Genomic DNA, 19,733 nt, shown 5'->3' with positions numbered 1-19,733 from the left:
TGTGTGTGTGTATACATTTTAAAACATAATATAATCTAATAACAAGTATTTTTGGAATCTAATTACGTAATCCACATTAGTTACTACACAGCATTGTACATGTATTGTTGTTTAATGCTTAAATATAATATTATAATTTTTTTAAAATTATAAATTTTTAACTTTCTAAATAATTATATACATATTTAATATGATTGTATATATGGTATATTGTTGTTTATTGCTTAAATATAAATAAATTACATATTATTAGAATCAATTTTAAAAAATATTGTTTAAATAATTATATATGATGAATATAACATATGACCCAGACCAACACTGTCAAACACACACGGGACACGTCTGGTCCGTCCTGGAAGCAAATCAAACAGAAGCCACATGAAAAGGTTTTCTGAACAAAAATCCATCCAGAAAAAAAAAAAAAAAAAAAAAAAAAAAAAAATTCTGCTTCACCAGCAAAAGCTCAAGACAAAGAACTGAAGTCGACAACAACTTCAGACTGACTCACTTCACATCTGGATCATCAATGCACAACCTGATATTCAGCAAATTAACCCTTTAACAGTTCATTTATGCACCTATATGTGTGAACACTGCACATGTGTACGGCTGAATCAGACACAACATGAATGACATTTACAGAAAACTTTGAACACCAAAACCTGTCATGCATTTCTATAACACGAGATTAAACTGGTTACCAAAACACATACCAGCCTAATCTGGATTTACCAACAGATAAACGCTGCATTAGAGCATTATATAAGGTTTTTATTAATGCTTTGGCAATACAAGCCAAATAAAGTTTGAAGTGAACGCTGCATGTGGTCGCACGCTAGTGATGCCCGATCGAACCGAGTCTTTCGAGTCGGTTCTTTTTAAAGATCCGAACCGTTTGTAAATCACCCGAGAAGAGGCAAATCAATACCTTAATTTGGCAGTAAAACCGAAAAATTAAACTAGAAAAAATATTTGACAACAACAACAAAAACGTTTCGCGATTCGGATCTTTGAGCGGCGTCGGTGAACTAACCGATTCATTAAAACGAATCATTCCTCCTCGTATCTCACACACAGCACCTCATTCGTGAATAAAACAACAACTGTATAAGATGTTCATGCGTTAAAGCACGAGAAAAGCATGCCTCTGTTTGAAATGTGCTGTTATTTTAAATGCATCTAATGAACAGAGAAGCGATGGAGATGCTTTGTGTTTCCTGAAGTCTCGGGTTTCACAAAGCGAGTCTTCCAGTGTCTGTGCCCTTCCCCCTGCAAGCACAAAACTGAGCTCAGATGTACACTTCATTCGCACCAATAAGGGATGTATTTGCTTTATGCATTGAGTATGCACTATAATGTTATATTTGCTTGTAACAACTCAAGTATTTTTTGTATCCTACTGCTAAATATTTGGCATGCCATCCCAGCAGTAATCTGGAGTGCACACTGTTTAGCAAGCATTCAAACTGCATTGCATTTCAGTGTGATAGTTTGCCTTGTGTTTCCCCATACAGATGTGACACCCCTTCCCCTTGAATGCATTCATCTCTGATCAGCATGATTTTTTTATGCATTCAATAAAAAAACAAACAGCAGTCGCGTGTAGTAAAGCTCACATCTAGTTCATTCGGGATGCTTCACATTATGCAAGTTATTTCACATGCATGCATAATTCAACCCACACCTGTCATCCACTCCTGAATGGGGCCGAGCAGAGCTGGTTTACATCGTAAATGCATCAGCCAAAGAAGATAAACGCGAAAAATTGAATATGCATATAAGAACACTTTTCCCCATGGATGTGTTTTACAAAGAATTTTAAATGCAAATGGAAAAATGCAGTATAGAACAGTGCATAATTCAAAGCAAGCATGCATAAAACATCATACCTGAATAAATGTTATGTATTCGTATTATTCCATGCTTTCCTGATGTTATTCCTTAAAATATTCCCGTCGGTTCAGTCGCGCGGTGTTCATTAAATAAATAAATTACATAAATCACCCAACTATAGCTCCACCCCCACCCCCTGCAGACGGCACCAAACTGAACCCGCTGCCACAAACCGCACAAACCGCGCCCCCGCCCACAGCGGGATCCCTCAGCTGATTGGCTGACACCGCGCACAGACCACACCCATTCGTCCAATCAGAGTTATCGCGAATACAAACAATTTATATAGCGCCGGTGTTGTATGCGAGTTGTTTTGTTAAAACCACGCACATTCCTGACAGAATTCAGACTGGCATAATACGTTTTATAGAGAATACAGTGTGTATAGTGTTCGTAGTATGCTTCTTAGTGCATATCAGCATATTATTATGATTTCTGAAGATCACGTGACACTGAAGACTGGAGTAATGATGCTGAAAATACAGCTGTGCATCACAGAAATAAATTACAGTTTAAACTATATTAAAATAGAAAACCATTATTTTAAACCGCAATAGTATTTCAAAATATTACAGTTTTTTTCTGTATTTATGATCAAATAAATGCAGCCTTGATGAGCAGACTTGAAAGAGACTTCTTTATAAAAAAAAACATTATATATATATATATATCATATATATATATATGATATAACTATATATATATATATATACACACACACAAAAACACAGCACACACACACACACACACAAAATATTTTTTATTTTATTTTTGTGTTAAAGTTTTACTGATTGTTCATTGTTGTTGTTTTTTTTTTTGTCATTTTTATAAGTTATTTAAATTTCCTGTGCATATTTTATTCGTTTTCATTAAAGATTTAGTTATTTTAGTACAAGTTAAGCTAAAAAAAATCAGAATTTTTTTTTTTTTCAGTTAACTACTTCTATTACAAGTAACAAGAATGGTTTTATAGTTTCAGTTTTAGTTAACTATTATAACCCTAGAGAAAAAATAAAATAAAACGTGGGATACGCGCAAAATAGAATACGCGTTAACGTCGCAATGCGCGCTCTTGTGAGCGGGTTCCTCTCAGGACGCGTCCTGAAAGATAAAAACTTCTAATTACTTCGCTACAATAACTGCGCTCCCTTGACATTACATTTCAGACATATAAAACAATGTTTTTAATGTGTACATATTTATATTATGAAACATGTGTTTATAATATTATATTTAAAGTGCGAATTAATTTACGAACAGCATTCATCTATGAGGACCCGCTGACGAAATACCCACAACATTCAAGATGGCGGCGGTGGCGAGTTCCCTCGTTTCGTACGGCAGCGACTCAGATTCGGAAAACGAGTCCGAATCCGGTAACGGCGCGCAGAAGGTCGATCCAGACGCGGTAGCTCATCTTCAGCCGTTAAAATCCAGCACTATAACGGCGTTAGCCGCTCTGAATTCCGCGCCTGAAGTCGCCGTGAAGGTAAACAAGAAACGCGCCACTCGCGTCAAACAAACCTCACACTGCTTCAGTACAGTTAGATTTTACTGTTTTTAAGCGAAATATGTTTTGACATGTTTGTGTATTAGCTCTGTAGGATAAACAGTCGAGTAAAATGTTGTTAATTTTGGTGTTCTTTTCACTTAATAGCAAGTAAAATCCTTTGTTGTGTTGTGTTTGTCAGGAAGATGTTGAGACCGGTGTTCATCTTGATCCAGCGCTCAAAGAAGTCACGTACAACCCTAAATATGAAACCATGTTTGCTCCAGAGGTGACCGACTGATGCATGCATACTGTGTTTTTCAGTTATTGAGTGTAAGATGTGATATGAGCGTCTTATTGGATTGGCTTGAGAAAGACAAACTACTGATCTGCTATTTAAGCGTCTTCTTATTCTCAGACTCAATTTCTGAACTCAGACTCAAGCTACCAAGCACCAAACTCTGTGCAGATCTTTAGACTTACAATTATTCAGAGTTGCCAAGACTCTTCAAACTCCAAACACCAAAAGTTTTCATAAAAATTAAGATTAAAAATCATAAAAATCCCATAGACTTACACTGAGGGAGTGTTCAGATGAGCCAAGACTGTTCAAACTCCAACTGACAAAATTCAAACTCCAACTGTCAAAATTCAAATTCAAACTCCCAGAATCCCTCGAGATTCAGTCAGGCTTCCCCTCTATGTACTCTTTCTATTTAAGCTTCCATTCTACCTAATATTTCTATTCTGTTGATCTCACTAGCCAAGCGTTGAAACGAGTGTAAAGCTGCGTCCCAGAACTCTACATCTTCTGTGTGGCGGTCAGTTCACAGCAGTGATAGAAATAATCTTTTCCAATACGTTTAAATGGATTTTTAACCTTTTATGGTCATGTTTTACAATTAAGCCATTTCTTTCTGAAAGTGTGCATCATCATTTGAGTCAAATTCTTACATTTAATCAGTCAGTTAGAATTATAAGACATTTAGGCGCTGGCGGTTGTCGAGCAAATGAAATCAGTATCAGAAAAATTGATCTTTGCATGATAACTGAAAATTCATTAAGATGCATTTACAAAATGCATAAACAAACTGCACAATACAGCACATAAACGTCAATAAAAAATGCATACAATACTGTAAACATGAAAAACATAAAACTTTAAAAAAATTGAATAATATTCGAAATTATGTAAAAAAAATTTGTTGCAAATTATTTTTGTTGTCGAAATAGAGCAAAATCAGGAAATATGGTGTCTAAAACTGTTGTATAAAATCAATATCACATTTTCAAACCAATCAAATATATTATTTCATCAATAATAATAGTATTCTAGCCCCACCCCCTCCCCCTTCACTAAATTAAATAAGAGACACGACAGTTGAGTGCATGACGTGTCCAACATTCCACACTTTGTTTTTTCGGTTATTAAAGAGCTCTTTTTCTGTTTGGAATTTTCAGTGTGAACGCACTACTCACTCTGTTTACACTGCAAAACATCATAGCATAGCGATTTGTACACGATTTGGGACACACCTTCAGACTTGCTATCAATGTACTAATTCATGCTAGCAACATGCTAATCATGTTATCAGTGTGGTAAAACATACTAGCAATTAATACTAGTATTAGCAAACATACTAGTATTAAATCATGCTAAAATATGCTAGCAGTGTGTTAAGTCCCGTTAACAACATGCAAATCATGCTAGTAAAATACTAGCAACAAGCTAATCATCCAGACAACATGTTATTAACCCTACCTAATCATGCTTCTAGTAAAATGCTAGCAACCATGCGTTATCATGGTAGAAACATTCAGTCAACATGCTAATCAAATGTTTGGAGAGGGAACATGTTAGCATACTGCTTATGTTAGAAACATGCAGACAATATACTTAACACCATTTGTAATCATGCAGAGACGGCTACAATCCTTCATGCTAATCCATGCTATTAAAATGGCTAGCAACAGACTAATCATGGTAGAAACATGGCCCGTCAACATACTAATCATGTTAGAAACGTGTTAACAAGCTAACCATGTTAGAAACGTGTTAATAAGCTAATCATGTTAGAAACATGCTAGCAAATAATTCTAATCATGTGTTAGGAACGTGACTAGCCAATAGCTAACAGCAGGTTAATACGTGGCCAGAAACATGACTAGTAACATGCTAATCATGGCTAGTAAATTGCTAGCGATGAGCTAATCATGCTAGAAACAATTCAGGTCAACATGCTAAATCATTGCTAGAGAACGTGTTTAACATGCTAATCATGCTGAAAACATGCTAATCAGCTCTAGAAAACATGCTAGCAACACATGCTAATCATGTGAGCAACATGTTAGCAGCATGATCTAAATAGGTTGATACATGTATAGTCACATGCTAACGCCATGCGATTACTGTGCCTAGAACATGCAAGTCATGCGGCGAACTGTTAATTCGTGGTAAAAACATCTAAGCAGTGCATACAACCAATGTTAATCATGCCAGAAACATGCTAGCAATATGTTAACATCATGCTAATCCTGTAGAAACATGGCAGCAACATGCTAATCATGTTAAAACCATTCTACCAACGTGTTTAGCAATATGTTAAATCATGCTATCGGTCAAAATTTTAAATGCTCTTGTTCAGCTTTTACAACCTGCTTCAGAGTTTCAGGCTGGGGCCCCTATTTTTTTTTTTGTTTTTTGAAAAATAAAGAACCTGTACACCTAAAGTTTGTTCTTGATGAACGTTTACATTTATCAGCGCCTCTCATCTCGTTTTCCAGTTCGGACCAACCAATCCCGTTCAGGATCGAACAGGGGTCAGATGTGCCTCTCCGAGCAAACATGCTTCCCGTTTACGCCGAGCCTGCTCACGTCACACGACCTTCATGTTTCCGAGCAGCAGAAAACAACGTTTACACATACACCTCAATATAAACACCTCATTCTTCACGATTCACGCCTCACAACATGTCTCGGCAGGGAACAATGATTTTGTGTCCAATATACAGATGTGTGTTTATCAGGTTTACGCTCTGGACCCCGCTGTGGACCCAGTTGCGGTCTCGTCCAGCAACTACATTGTTTTCCATTAAATATTTCCATCATGTTTGTCTTGCAATTATTAGGACACCATCTAAACCCTTATTACCATACATTTTCAAATTCCAATTATTACAACAAAATGAAATCCGTTTTATTTTATTTTTTCAAATTCCGTTTTTTCCATTAAATTTTTCTGGATTCTGTTTTTTTTTTCTGTTTTAATTTTTCTCGACTCCTTTTTAATAGTTAAATTAAAGATTATTAATTTAAAAAAGCCATTGTCTTAGCTTATTACTTAGAAACCCAGTGAAATGTATACATTTTCCACATCAATTTTAATAAAGTTTACAAAAAAGAATCAAATTACTTGTTGTTTAAAAAACGGCCCTATGAAATGTTTTATTATTTTCTCACCATACTTTTTTAATTGTTTACCAAATAAATTCGTGTTTTTAGGCATTGTCTTAATTATTTGAAATGCTTAAAAAACTTCATTTAATCCTGTTATTTTAGTAGTAAAGTGCCTTGTGAAATGTTTTTTTCTCCTCAGAATTCTGTGTTGTGTATGAAATTTTTTTCTGGTATCAGATGAAGGCCTACAACATTAATTTCATATTTATCCTTGTTAATTATTGAAATGTAAAACTGCGCAATACTACATAGTACCTTACATTTTTCTATTGTGGCAAACATAAGGGACCTTTACCTATTAAAATTAAACATTGGAAGAAAGCTGTGTTGATTATTCTTAAAAAATGTTTTTTTTCATTTAGTATAGTAATTTCTATTATAGATGTAATTCTATCTGAAAAATAGACTTCCAAATCAAACCGGACTTTTAAACTTTGACGGTGCCATGAACCTTACAGTGTGGTGTGTATGTGATATGAGACTAGTTTTATCATCAATCAAAAACGGTCAATGCTCATGAAGTGACTCTCAGACAGCTTGGAGATGTTTCTTCTATTGTTACATCCCTTGTTTAGTGAGACGGGCAGACGCTGAATCACCGTGCAAGCGTCCTTTGCGTGCTTTCTGTGTTGGAGAAGAGTTTGACACCGCGGGCGTTCTGCGCCATTCATTAACAGGACACAAGCAGAACTCTAGGATTATATTTAAATTGACTTTGCACTTAATAGTATTACAGTGATATTAGTCCTATCGAGAGTTATTTAAGGTAATGACCTACTTTTGTGATGTAATTCATAAAAAAATTGCCAAATTCTGTGACATTCCCCCTTGAACCATGACAATCTGCTTCTTAATGACTGGATTCCTCGCTGCTTCTCGCGATCACAGAAATCATAGGCCCCTAAATATGAAAACAACAGTCAATCAAAACGGACGTCCTGACATACACTACCATGGTCAAAGTTTGGAACAATAGGATTTTTAATGTTTTTAACGAAGTCTCGTCTTGCTTCGAATCACCACCATGGCATTGAGTTTGAAAGTGTGGAGAATAGTTTGTACTATGTTTAAAACAGCAGTTTTCTATGCTAATATCTGTTAAACTGTAATTTATTTCTGTGATGTGGTAGCTGTATTTTCTGTGCATCATTACTCCAGTCTTCAGTGTCACATTATCTTCAGAACGCCATTCTAAATATGCTGATTTGCTGCTTAAAAACATTTAACTATTCTTATTTACAGTTTCTAAAACAGTTGAGAACATTGTTTATCAGGGTTCTTTTGAGGAATAAAAAAGCTTACCAGCCCAGCGTTTACCCTGAAATGAAAAACATTATACACTCCACCCTTCAAAGCTTCTGAAGTCAATGTAATTTTATTTCCAAATTATAGAAAAACAATCCTAATTTATTTAGGCAAGGATGCTTTTAAAGTGAGTGATATAATACATTTTATAATGGTACAAAAAGTTGTGAATCCTGAAAAAGTTAACTCGGAACATTAATAAATGCTTATAAATGTTTTTCGAGCAGCAATTCAGCACATCAAATTATTTTCTCAATATCAATGTTATAATGCATAATAATGCCAACTCTCACCGTACATGTTCTTTGTTTTTCCATCATTTTTTGTCATGTTGATCTCTATGAAATGTTTGATCTTCCCACATCGTTATTTTAATGCATCAGCTGTGTGAGTTAAAAAAAATAAAGGTTTTAACAATAATGCGTGTTGTTCGGGGCTTCTTTGTCATCTATTCTCAACCCGTGACTTTCGCGTTGCGCATCGTCGTTGTTGTATTGCATGCACAGTAAATGTTAATTTGATTGATCTTGTTTATGTTCCCTGCACCAGGCGCCTTGATGGCGGTGGAGACGTACAGCGAAGAAATACCGAGAAGACGGAGAAATGGTGAAAGGAGGAACATGCATCAGACATCGGACATGCGTTCCTCGAGCTCCCCTGGGCCAAATACCAGGATGAGAGAGACGGGGCCAAACCCTCCGAGGTAAGACATTCAGAGCCTTCCGTCTATGATGAGGTGAATCGATTTATGATCACACGAAAATACTTATTTATAAAGCAGTTGAATTATTTATATAGCAATATCTGACTGAAAGTTGATTCAAAGTAAATCCTACACCAAGTGTTCGTCTTTAACCGGTGTTATTACAGACTAATCATTTTCTTAATCATGTTTTGATGTGACAGGATGAACAGAAGGAGCTAGATGAGCAAGAGACAGAAGAGAGGCAAGAATGAAGAAGAGGCTCCAGCGGAGGAGAAGACCGTCCTGCACGGTACGACACACAGCCACAAACACGCAGCTAAACAAGTCTGCCATCTGCTGCTAAACCCCTTTCTCTTCCTCATTACAGTCAAAGACGTCCAAGCAGACGCGTGACGCGATGTTACCAGTGCCGGGCTCGTCATCTTGCTACGTTCCTCAGAGACGGCGGCATCAACCCTTTGGCCCGCTCAGGCTTTTAGGACGGAGTACCCCGGACAATTAGATGGCGTTTCACACCCTTGCGCCAAGAACAGCCTGCACGTCTTGATCCCGGGCTAACACACCAAGGGTAGGGCTTAAAATATTAGTTTAGTCAAGTCTCAAATGAAATTATGAAACGATAACACTATAATAATATACACTCAACTCTTAACTTGGACAAAATGCTGCACGTTTCTTTGTGAAATTGAAATATAACACTATAATAATATATAAGTATACTAATATGCACTTGCCTGTATTTGGCTGTTTTGTGGTGTTGATTGCTTCTGTTGTCCCTTTGGTAAAAGCACCTGCTTAATGACTAAATGTAAATTTAGATACACTCACTCACACACACACTCTCACACTCCTCTCACATCACACACTCTCACACTCTCTCACACACACTCTCTCTCTCCGCTCTCGGCTCGCCACTCTCTCTCTCACACACACACCTCTACACTCACTCACCACACTTCCTCTCTCCGCTCCTTTCTCTCTCTCTCTCACCACAGCACACTCTCATCAGTCACTCACACACCACTCTCTCTCTTCTCACGACACACACTCTCACACACAATCAAACACACACTCTCTCTAACACACACACACTCTCTCTCACACACACACTCACACACTCAGCTTCACACACACTCACACTCCCTCACCTCTCACCACACACCTCTCACACTCCACTGCACTCACACACTCGCTCACTCACCAAACACACTCTCACACTCACCTCACACACTCACTCTCACTCACACACACACTCTCAATCACTCACACACTCTCTCCACAACCCCTCTCACCACACACACACACTCACCCCTCACACTCACACACACACACACTCTCACACTCTCTCACACACACTTCTACGCACTCACACACTCTCTCTCTCACACACACACTCTCACACTCACTCACACACACACTCTCACACTCTCTCACACACACTCTCTCTCTCGCTCTCTCTCTCTCTCTCTCACACACACACACACTCTCACACTCACTCACACACACTCTCTCTCGCTCGTCTCTCTCTCCTCTGCCACACAAACACTCTCACACTCACTCAACACACCCACTCACAGTCCACTGTCACAACTCTCGTCTCACACTTCACACTCCCACCACCTCTACACTCCCCACACACACTCTCACATGAGTCAGCATCGACGGTACACTCTCAGTCACTCTAAACACCACCAGACTGCTGCACAACTCTCTCCCACACAGGACACTGCACACCTCATCCTCACACACACACAACACTACCGCAACTTGACAACGTCACAACTCTCTCTCTCATCACGACACACACTCTCACACTCACTGCTCACACACACACTCCTCACCATATCTCTCACACACACTCTCTCTCTCGCTCTCTTCTCTCTCTCTCTCTCTCACACACACACACTTCTACAAACGCACTCACCAACACTCTCAGCACCACACACTCTTCTTGACTACACACACAACCACTAACACTATCTCTCTCCTCGCTTCCTTCCACAACCCACACCAACCAACACTCTAGAGCTGTCCACTCGTCCACGCAGCCAACATGTCTCATCTCTCTCATCATCTTCGTCTCTGTATCTCTTGCTCTTCCAGATCTCACACACACACGCACACACCTCTCTCTATCTCTCTCTTCGCTCTCTCTACTCTGCACCCAACAGAAGTAACACCACATCTCACTCTCATCTCGTCAGACCAACACGTACAGCTCACTCTCTCCTCTACTTCTCTCTCTCTCTTCCTCACTTCTCTCGTCCAACACACACACACGACTAACACACACACACTACAACACACACACACTGGCACTCTCTCTGTCCAAACAACACACAAACACTCTCTCTCTCATCTCTCCTCTCTCTCTCGCTCTCTCTCTCTCTCTCTCGCAGCACACCACCTTTCACACTTTTTTTCCTTTTCACTCGTCATCTCATTGCGTCTCTCTTATCCTCGCTCTTGTCGTTCCTCACACAGTCTAGTCACACCACACACACACACATCACCCTCTCTCAACACACACACAACATCACTCTCTCTCTCTCTCTCTCTCCTCTCTCTCTCTCTCTCCTCCTCTCTGCGTGTGGGTTGCATGCTGGGGAACGGAAGTGTGGTGTGGAGGGTTGAGAGCGGCACGGTTTGAAGTTGTTTTCAAGTTTAAACTTCTTTTTCTGTGGTTTTGGTTTTTTTTTTTTTTTTTTTTTGGGTTTATCACTAATTTTATTTTATGTTTTTGAAAAAGGGGGAAAAATACAAAAAAACTGGGGTAATTTATTTATTTAGTTAAGGCCATGGCGTCTCTCCCAGGCGAGAGAACACCGGGGTTATCAATCAAAAATGGGTGTAAAGTGTTCTCGGATCAAGGTTTTACCGTAGAAGATGTATTGTTAGCAAAAAAGGGGGGGGGGTGGGCGAGATTGTGGGGCACGAAAATATAGCATCGGCATCCAGAATGAACAAGGCGGTAGTGGTGTTTTTAAAAGATGAAAAATTCGTAAACACCCTTGTTGAAAAGGGAATTGTTGTGCCGATTCCCTGGTGCAAGTAACGCCTTTGGCGCGCACCTGCTACCAGGGGTTACATTTCAAATGCTCCGCCATTCATTTTCCAACGAGCAAATTATAAAAGAATTGAGTCGCTTTGGAAAGTTTGCTGGATCCATTAAAATGTTGCCGCTCGGGTGGGTGGTAAGAACGCATCTTTAAAACATGTGCTGTCTTTTCGAAGGCAAGTGTTCATGTTTTTTAAACGCGCAATCTAAGGAATTGGATATCTCGTTTCGTATTCAACACCGGGGACAGTTCCTATATGATTTTTGCAACAACGGATAGCTTGAGATGTTTCGATTGCGGGGATTTAGGACATAAGAAGTTTCACGTGCCCGCATAAGAAACAATCAGAAAATGAAAAGAATGAATGGATAAGCAAGCAGTGCAAAGCGAAAGTAAAGATAAAGAAAAAAAAAAGGCCCATAGTCGCAAAGGATGGAATGATTCCAGGGAAAAAACAAAGATAATCGCGGTTAACGAGAACGATTTGGAGGCTACGGTTTCGGCAGGGAATCCCAGCGTTCATCCCCAGACTGGTTTCTCCACCCGAGAAGAGTGCTTTAGATCCAAGTTCAAAGTCGGAGGTGAGTGAGTTTATTTCATCTATGCGAGCTGGTGGTAATGCTGTAGGCTCGATTGGGTTTGGGGGATGTAGTGGATGTAGTTAAGGAGAAGGAAGGTGGTGTATGTTGAAGAGGTTGCGAGTGTTAGCGAGCTACAGAATAATGTGATTATGGAGAGTGAAAACAGTGATGAAGACCTTGGAGGATTGTGACAATTGTTCGGTTTTCTCGGAGATTGATTGTAGTCAGGCGGTGGAGGAGGTGTATTCGGTTGAAGAATTAAATGCTTTTCTGGATTTAACTAAAGGGAAAAAGGTTGATGTGGCAAAATATTTCCCAGATGTTAATAAGTTTATAAAATCCGTGGTGAAAGCACAGAAGGCGACGGGCTACGAGGTCATTTCAAAACAGAAACGATTTCGGCTGAAAAAGTTTCTAACAAACGTACGTAAAACTCAGAAAGGAAACGTAAAATTGTCAAAAACGGAAAAAATAAAGCACATGGGTGTGGGGATATATTCTAATTGTTGTTTTTCTTTTCTGTCTTTTGTTTTTTTTCCATCTTCCCTGCCATGCAGATTCTTAGATTAGGATCACTGAACGTTAATGGGTTAAGGGATGGAGGGAAAAGAGAGTTTTACTCTCTGAGTTTCTTAGGCTTAAAGACTCAGAAGTAATATTTTTACAAGAAACCCACAGTGATATAAAAAATTAATCTGAGTTAAATTTGTGGTGGGAAGGAAAGGTTTGTTTAAGCCATGGCACAAAATGTTAGTGCAGGTGTAGCTATTTTATTTGCAACTCATCTTAATGTTAACATTTTATCAGAACAGAAATAGAGAGAGGACGTATATTGATGGTGAAAGCAAAAGTTGAAAATCAGATATTCGTTTTTATAAATATTTATGCTCCAAAGAAAGGGGCAGATAAAATAATCATGTTTAGAAAATTAGGAGAGTTTTTAAAAAGCTATACTTTAGATGGGATGTTAATCATTGGTGGGGATTGGAATTGTTCTCTTAACTTTCTTGTAGATAGAAATAATGAAGAACCCACATCCTGTATCAGCTGCTGTTTTAAAAAGTTTTATAGTTCAGAATGACTTGGTAGATGTATGGAGAGACAGGAATAAAGAGGTGAAGCACTTTACATGGACCAAAGTTTCGCAGTGAAGGATAAGTGTAGCCAGACTGGACAGGTTTTATGTCAAGTGTGCTGAAAATAATAGAATAATGGGGTGTGATATTTTTCCATGTTGTCTATCAGATAACAATTTGATCACAGTGAATATTGTTTTGAGTCAAGCAAAATTTAAAAAGTCCATATTGGAAATTTAATGCTGCATTGTTGAAAGAAAGAGAGTTCATTGAGAGATTTGAAATGTTTTGGAAAGGAATGGGTTTCTAAGAAAAAGGATTTTGATAATTTGATACAGTGGTGGGAAATAGGAAAGAACACAAATAAAACAGAAAATTTCTGAAATATAAAAATTTTTCAACAAGAAAAATAAAACAGAAAATTTCTGAAATAGAACAAGAGATTTTTTATATTACATCTGGTATGATTCAGGAATCTAATGCATGTTCAGCTGGCATGTTGGGTGAAAAGAAACGAGATCTAGAAGATTTGTTGCAAGTGCGGGCAAAAGGTGCCCTGATAAGATCACGATTTAATGTCTGTTCATGAGATTGATGCTCCCACTGCATATTTTTTTAATTTAGAAAAGGTGTCAAAACAACAAAATGAAATGTATTGTCTGACAAAACCCGATGGACAAAAGACTTTTGAGGCAAGAGAAATGAGAAAGATTGCGGTGGACTTTTACTCAAACTTGTATAGAAAGGAAGAAACGGATCCTGAATGTGTTTCACAGATACTGCAGCAGTTGCCTTCTCTCACTAAAACACAGAGGGAGAGTTTGGACAGTTCTGTATTATTTGAGGAGTTGACTGATGCGTTAAAACAGATGAAGGCGGGAAGAGCCCCTGGAATTGATGGACTATCAGTGGACTTTTTTAAAGCTATGTGGAACTACATCGGAAGAGATCTGTATGAGGTGATCCAAGAGTGTTTTAAAGAAAAAAACGCCTTCCCACAAGTTGCCAACGGGCAGTATTAACATTATTACCGAAAAAAGGGGGACTGAGTGATCTTAAAAACTGGAGGCCTGTGTCAATTTTAACAAACGGACTATAAGCTAATAGCTAAAGTGTTGGCAAATAGGCTGAAAACTGTATTAGGAGACGTAATACATCAAGATCAATCCTACTGCAATACGGAAAGATCCATATATGATAATATTTTTTATGATCAGGGACATTTTAGATTACACTAAAACTACATGAAGTGAATGTTGGTTTTCTGTTCTTAGACCAGGAAAAAAAGCATTCGATAGAGTGGATCATGGTTTTCTGTATGATACAATGACTGCTTTTGGGTTTGGAGATGGTTTTATGTCGTGGATCAAACTCTTATATATGAATGCCTCTTGTATTCTAAAAATAGGTGGTGGGTTAAGTAAACCAATAAGTTTGCTTAAAGGCATAAGACAAGGATGCCCACTATCCGGTCAGTTATACGCATTAGCAGTATAATGTATGTTGAGAAAGGAAATGTCTGGTCTAAAGGTAGATGGTAGCTGCAATGCGTTTAAGTTAACAGCATATGCAGACGACATAACTGTGATCGTGAAAGATCAAAGAGATATTGATGTTGTTATTTACAGTATCTCTTTATATGAGAGAGCGTCTTCTGCTAAACTGAACTGGAGCAAAACTGAAAGCTTTTTGGTGTACTGAAAAAGAGGAATGTTGTCATATCAATGTAACCTGTTATCCCTGGAAATGTAAGGTGGGAAAAAGAGGGATTTAAGTTTTTAGGCATCTTTTTGGGTTCAGAAGAATACCAAAGGAAAAAATTGGGAAGGTGTTAATGATAAAATTTGTAAGAGGGTATCAAAATGGAATTGGATTGTACCTCAATTATCATCATATAGAGGGAGAGTATTGGTCAATAATAATCTTGCGGCCTCTATTTTATGGCATAAATTAATTGTTTTAAATCCACCAGATGGATTAATTAAAGAAATTCAGAGAGTGTTGGTAAATTTTTTTTTGGAATGGACAACACTGGCTAAGAGAATCAGTACTGTACCTGCAGTTAAGTGAAGGAGGTCAAGGCCTCATGGACATTAAGTCCAAGGTCGCTGCGTTCAGACTACAGATTGTGAAAAGACTCCTATATAATCAGCCGCAGAACTGGACTGAAATAGCTTGTGCTTTATTAAGAAGAGTTGGGCGGATGAACTTGGATAGGCACCTATTCTTAATGAATTTGAAGGAAGTAGATTTTAATGGACTCCCATCTTTTTATGAATCAGTCTTAAAAATGTGTGGCAAATATTTATGGTTAAAAGAGAGCTGTCCGAAGTAACCCATGAGTGGGTGCTGGAAGAACCTTTGATTTTTAATCCGCTTTTATCTAGTGTGCTGTTAAAATCTAAAGGTGTATGTATAAGCTTAGTTAAAGCAGGAATATGTAAAATCGGTCAGCTTCAGTCGGGGGGCAAATGGATTGCTGCGGAACTGAACTGGCCTCGAAGATTGGTGTTCATTCTGTTAGGGTTGTTGAAAAATTATTAGCTGAATTGCAGGAGTGTTTTAATGTACCTGTGCAAGCAGAAAGGGTTGAAAAACTGTTTTCCCAGCATCAGGGTGGGTGTAAATGTAGGAGATTGGCAGGAGGGTGATGGAAGATTACTGTCTTTTAAAATACCTGAAATCAGTCGTTTTGACACAATATCTAAGAAGGCATTTTATCTGGTATGCGTAAAATACTTAAATTTAAGAGCATTGCAAGATATTCCAGAGACCAAATGGACTAATTCACTTGAATCAGAGGCCTCTCCAAAAGGATGTTGGAGGACGTTGTATAAGAAACCATTGAGAAAAAGAAGTGGAGACTTGCAATGGAGGATTTCTCATTGGATTTTAGCAACAAATCGTTATAAAGTTCATCTTAATCCTTTGCAAGGAGAAGAGTGTTTGTTTTGTGGGCTACCAGAAACGTTTTTTAAAAAACCTGAGTCAATATCCCAGTCTAGCAGGAATTATGGGTGTGTTAAATAACCTGGGTCATGATTTTGTTTTTATTTTTTACAAATAGTTTGTTTATTTTTGGTCCAAAATATAACACCTCAAATAAAAGGAGAATTGTCCTGATAAATGTTTTATTTGGTATGGCAAAAATGGGCAGTGTGGTTGACAAGAAAGAGAAAAATGCAGTGCAATAGTGAAAATGATCCTTGGGACATGTTCAAAGCTCTGGTAAAGAGTAGGCTGGTTATGGAGTATAAGTATTATGAACTGGTGAATGATACTGATTCTTTTTTCTATGTATGGGGTGTTGAAAATGTTCTATGTAAACCCAATGAAGAGGGAGGATGTGATGTATTGCTGTAATGCTAGCACACACACTCACTCCTCTCTCTCACACACACACACACACACACCCAACAAAACACCAACTCTCACTCTCGCTTTCAACTACAAGCACACACACTCTTCTCCCTCTCTCATCTCTCTCTCGGCTCTCTATCTCTCTCCGTGCGTCGGTCAAACACACACACTGCTCGTTCGCTCTCCTTACTCACACACACACACACTGCTTGTTCTCTGTCTCTCTCTCTCTCTGCTTGCACCACAGTCTCTCTCTCTCTCTCTCCAAGCAAACACACATACACACACACACAAGCACAGATCTTAGATGTCAGTGTTTTAGTTAGTTTTGAGTAATTTTCCTATAAGGGAGCGTCCTGCGCAGGTCTCTGTGTGACTCACACGTCTCCTGTCTGCAGGGGGTCAGCGCCATCCGTCTGTTCCCGGTGTCCGGTCATCTCCTGCTCTCCTGCTCCATGGACTGTAAGATCAAGGTGAGATCTTCAGCTCAGACGACACATGCACGGACGCTTAGTTAGAAGCCCTGTCAAATGACTTACAACATACATTTTTCAAATTCTTGAATAATAATACTTATTACAACAATAATAATCGTTTCAGTAATCTCTACAATAGTCTATTCATCTGATAATAAAATAATAGTAGAAATAATAATGTTATTCAAGCATTTAATAGTCTGTTAGACATCCCACACTGATTATATAATTACATCATAAAAGTAACTATTATTATTTAGTATCGAGTAGAAATAATGTTATTAATTGTATAATCGTAAACTGATCTAACAATACTGAATTCTACGTATATATATAACTAGTAATTTCAATACAGCTCTGGTTAAGAAATACAATTCAGTAATAATAATTATTTATGTTGTCCTACCGTTTATAATAATGCACAAAAGATTACAATGTTTTTTAGACTCATATTGTACGATTAAACACATATTATTGAGTTATAAAATAATATAATATTTGTTGAAGGGGGGGCAAAGATTCCCACAAAGTGGATCAGTCTGATTACAGTTGAAAACAGCTCTTAATTATATTTTGCAAAATAATTAGTGCAATGATTTAAAAGTCTGTTGCTAGTTAATAGTATATATATAATCATGATTAATATGAACTATTATATAATATTAATATTAATTATAGTATGACGCATAAAAATAACAAAGAATTATATAATATTATTAATAATATTATTACTACTCTGAGTTCCATTTTAATTCTTGTATAATTTTGTGAGGGTCATAATAAGTAATAAGTAATAATATAATAATAATTAATTCATTATTAATATTATTATTATCTATGTCAAGCCGTTTAAGACATCATAATATGTTATGCACAAATTGTTCGACATGAACAATGTGTTTTATCAAATGAAGACCCTAAATAACTAAGGTGAGCAGTTATCAGATCTAACAGAAATTACTGTTCACTTTATATGTTCATATGGCTGTTTTACTAAGAAATCGTTCGTCGATACACGTGGCCGCTGTGCTGATGTGTGTGATGTTGTCGGTTAGCCTGTGAGCTGTTGGAGGTTTATATGGACCCGAAGAAGTGTGCGGACCTTTCGGAGGAGAGTCTTTCCTAATCGTTTGTAGTTCTCTGTCTAGAGGAAGGATCAAACACACAACAAATGTGGCTTTAAATTAGTTCTCGATCGTTATCACAGCGCCGGTAGGGTCCCGCAGGGATTGATGATACGCGCAGAGCCAAGTGTTTAGTTCTGCTTCTCAAAAGCTTAATTAAAGCATTGAAGACCGTGCTTTTATCGACTCAATATGAGGTAATGCCTTAAACTTGAACTTTAGTTTTAGTAGATCATCTAGAATTGAACTGATTAAAAAAAAAAATAGCAAAAATAGAACTAAGCTGGCAAATAAATGAATAATCACAAATAAATAAGTCAATTATCAATACCTATATATATATATAATAATATATATAATATATATATATGATATATTAATATTATTTTATTTTTTTCAAAAGAGGTCAGTAAGATGTTTTTTTTTTTTATTACTTATTTCTTTAAAGTGACATTTATTACTTAATACTTAATTAAGGGCACATTAAATTGATCAAAAGTGACAGTTAAGACATTTATAATGTTAGAAAAGATTTGTTTCCAAATAAATGCTGTTCATTTTTTAAACTTTTTTTATTCATCTGTGAATCCTGAAAAAAAAAATGCATCACAGTTTCCACAAAAAATATTAATGCTTTTTTCAACATTGATAATAATCAGAAATGTTTCTTGAGCAGCAAATCACAGAAAACAGCTGTTTTACATTCTAATAATATTTCATCATTTTATATATTAGTTCTTTGTGTATAAGTATATATAAGTTTGTGTACAATTTTTTTTTTTTTAATGTGTACATTATTAATTTTAGTAATTTAGTTGTTTTTGTCATTTAATGTTTTTTTTAATGTCTATATTTTTTTAAAACATTTTTATTCCAGTTTTAGTATTTAGTTTTTTTTTAAATGTCCGTATAATTTGTATCAATTATGTTTTAGTAATGTAGTTATGTTTTTGTCATTTTAATTGGTTTATTTAAATGTCTATATCTCATTTGTGTTAATTTGTCAGTTGTATTCAGATATATGTATGAAACAGTTAAATAGTACTTTAAAATCTTTCACAATGCTACTGTATTTTTGATCAAATAAATGCAGCCTTAGTGGTGAGAATAAGAGACTTCTTTGAAACATGGAGAACCTGTTTGTGGCATTGAGTGTTCATGCGGATCTGACTGATGTCTGGTGTGTGTGTGTGTAGGTCACAGT

At 37.1% G+C, this 19,733-nt stretch overlaps 1 pseudogene; it reads left to right on the top strand.

The window, feature by feature from the left end:
- The first annotated feature begins 3,153 nt into the window (after positions 1 to 3,153).
- Positions 3,154 to 19,733, top strand: part of LOC109113297 — a 23,434-nt pseudogene continuing 6,854 nt past the window's right edge.

This window comes from Cyprinus carpio, chromosome B18 (genome assembly GCF_018340385.1).
Source record: "Cyprinus carpio isolate SPL01 chromosome B18, ASM1834038v1, whole genome shotgun sequence".
In the NCBI taxonomy this organism is placed as follows: Eukaryota; Metazoa; Chordata; class Actinopteri; order Cypriniformes; family Cyprinidae; genus Cyprinus; species Cyprinus carpio.
Note: the sequence above shows the minus strand (reverse complement) of the source record. Positions and strands in the feature narration are given on the sequence as shown.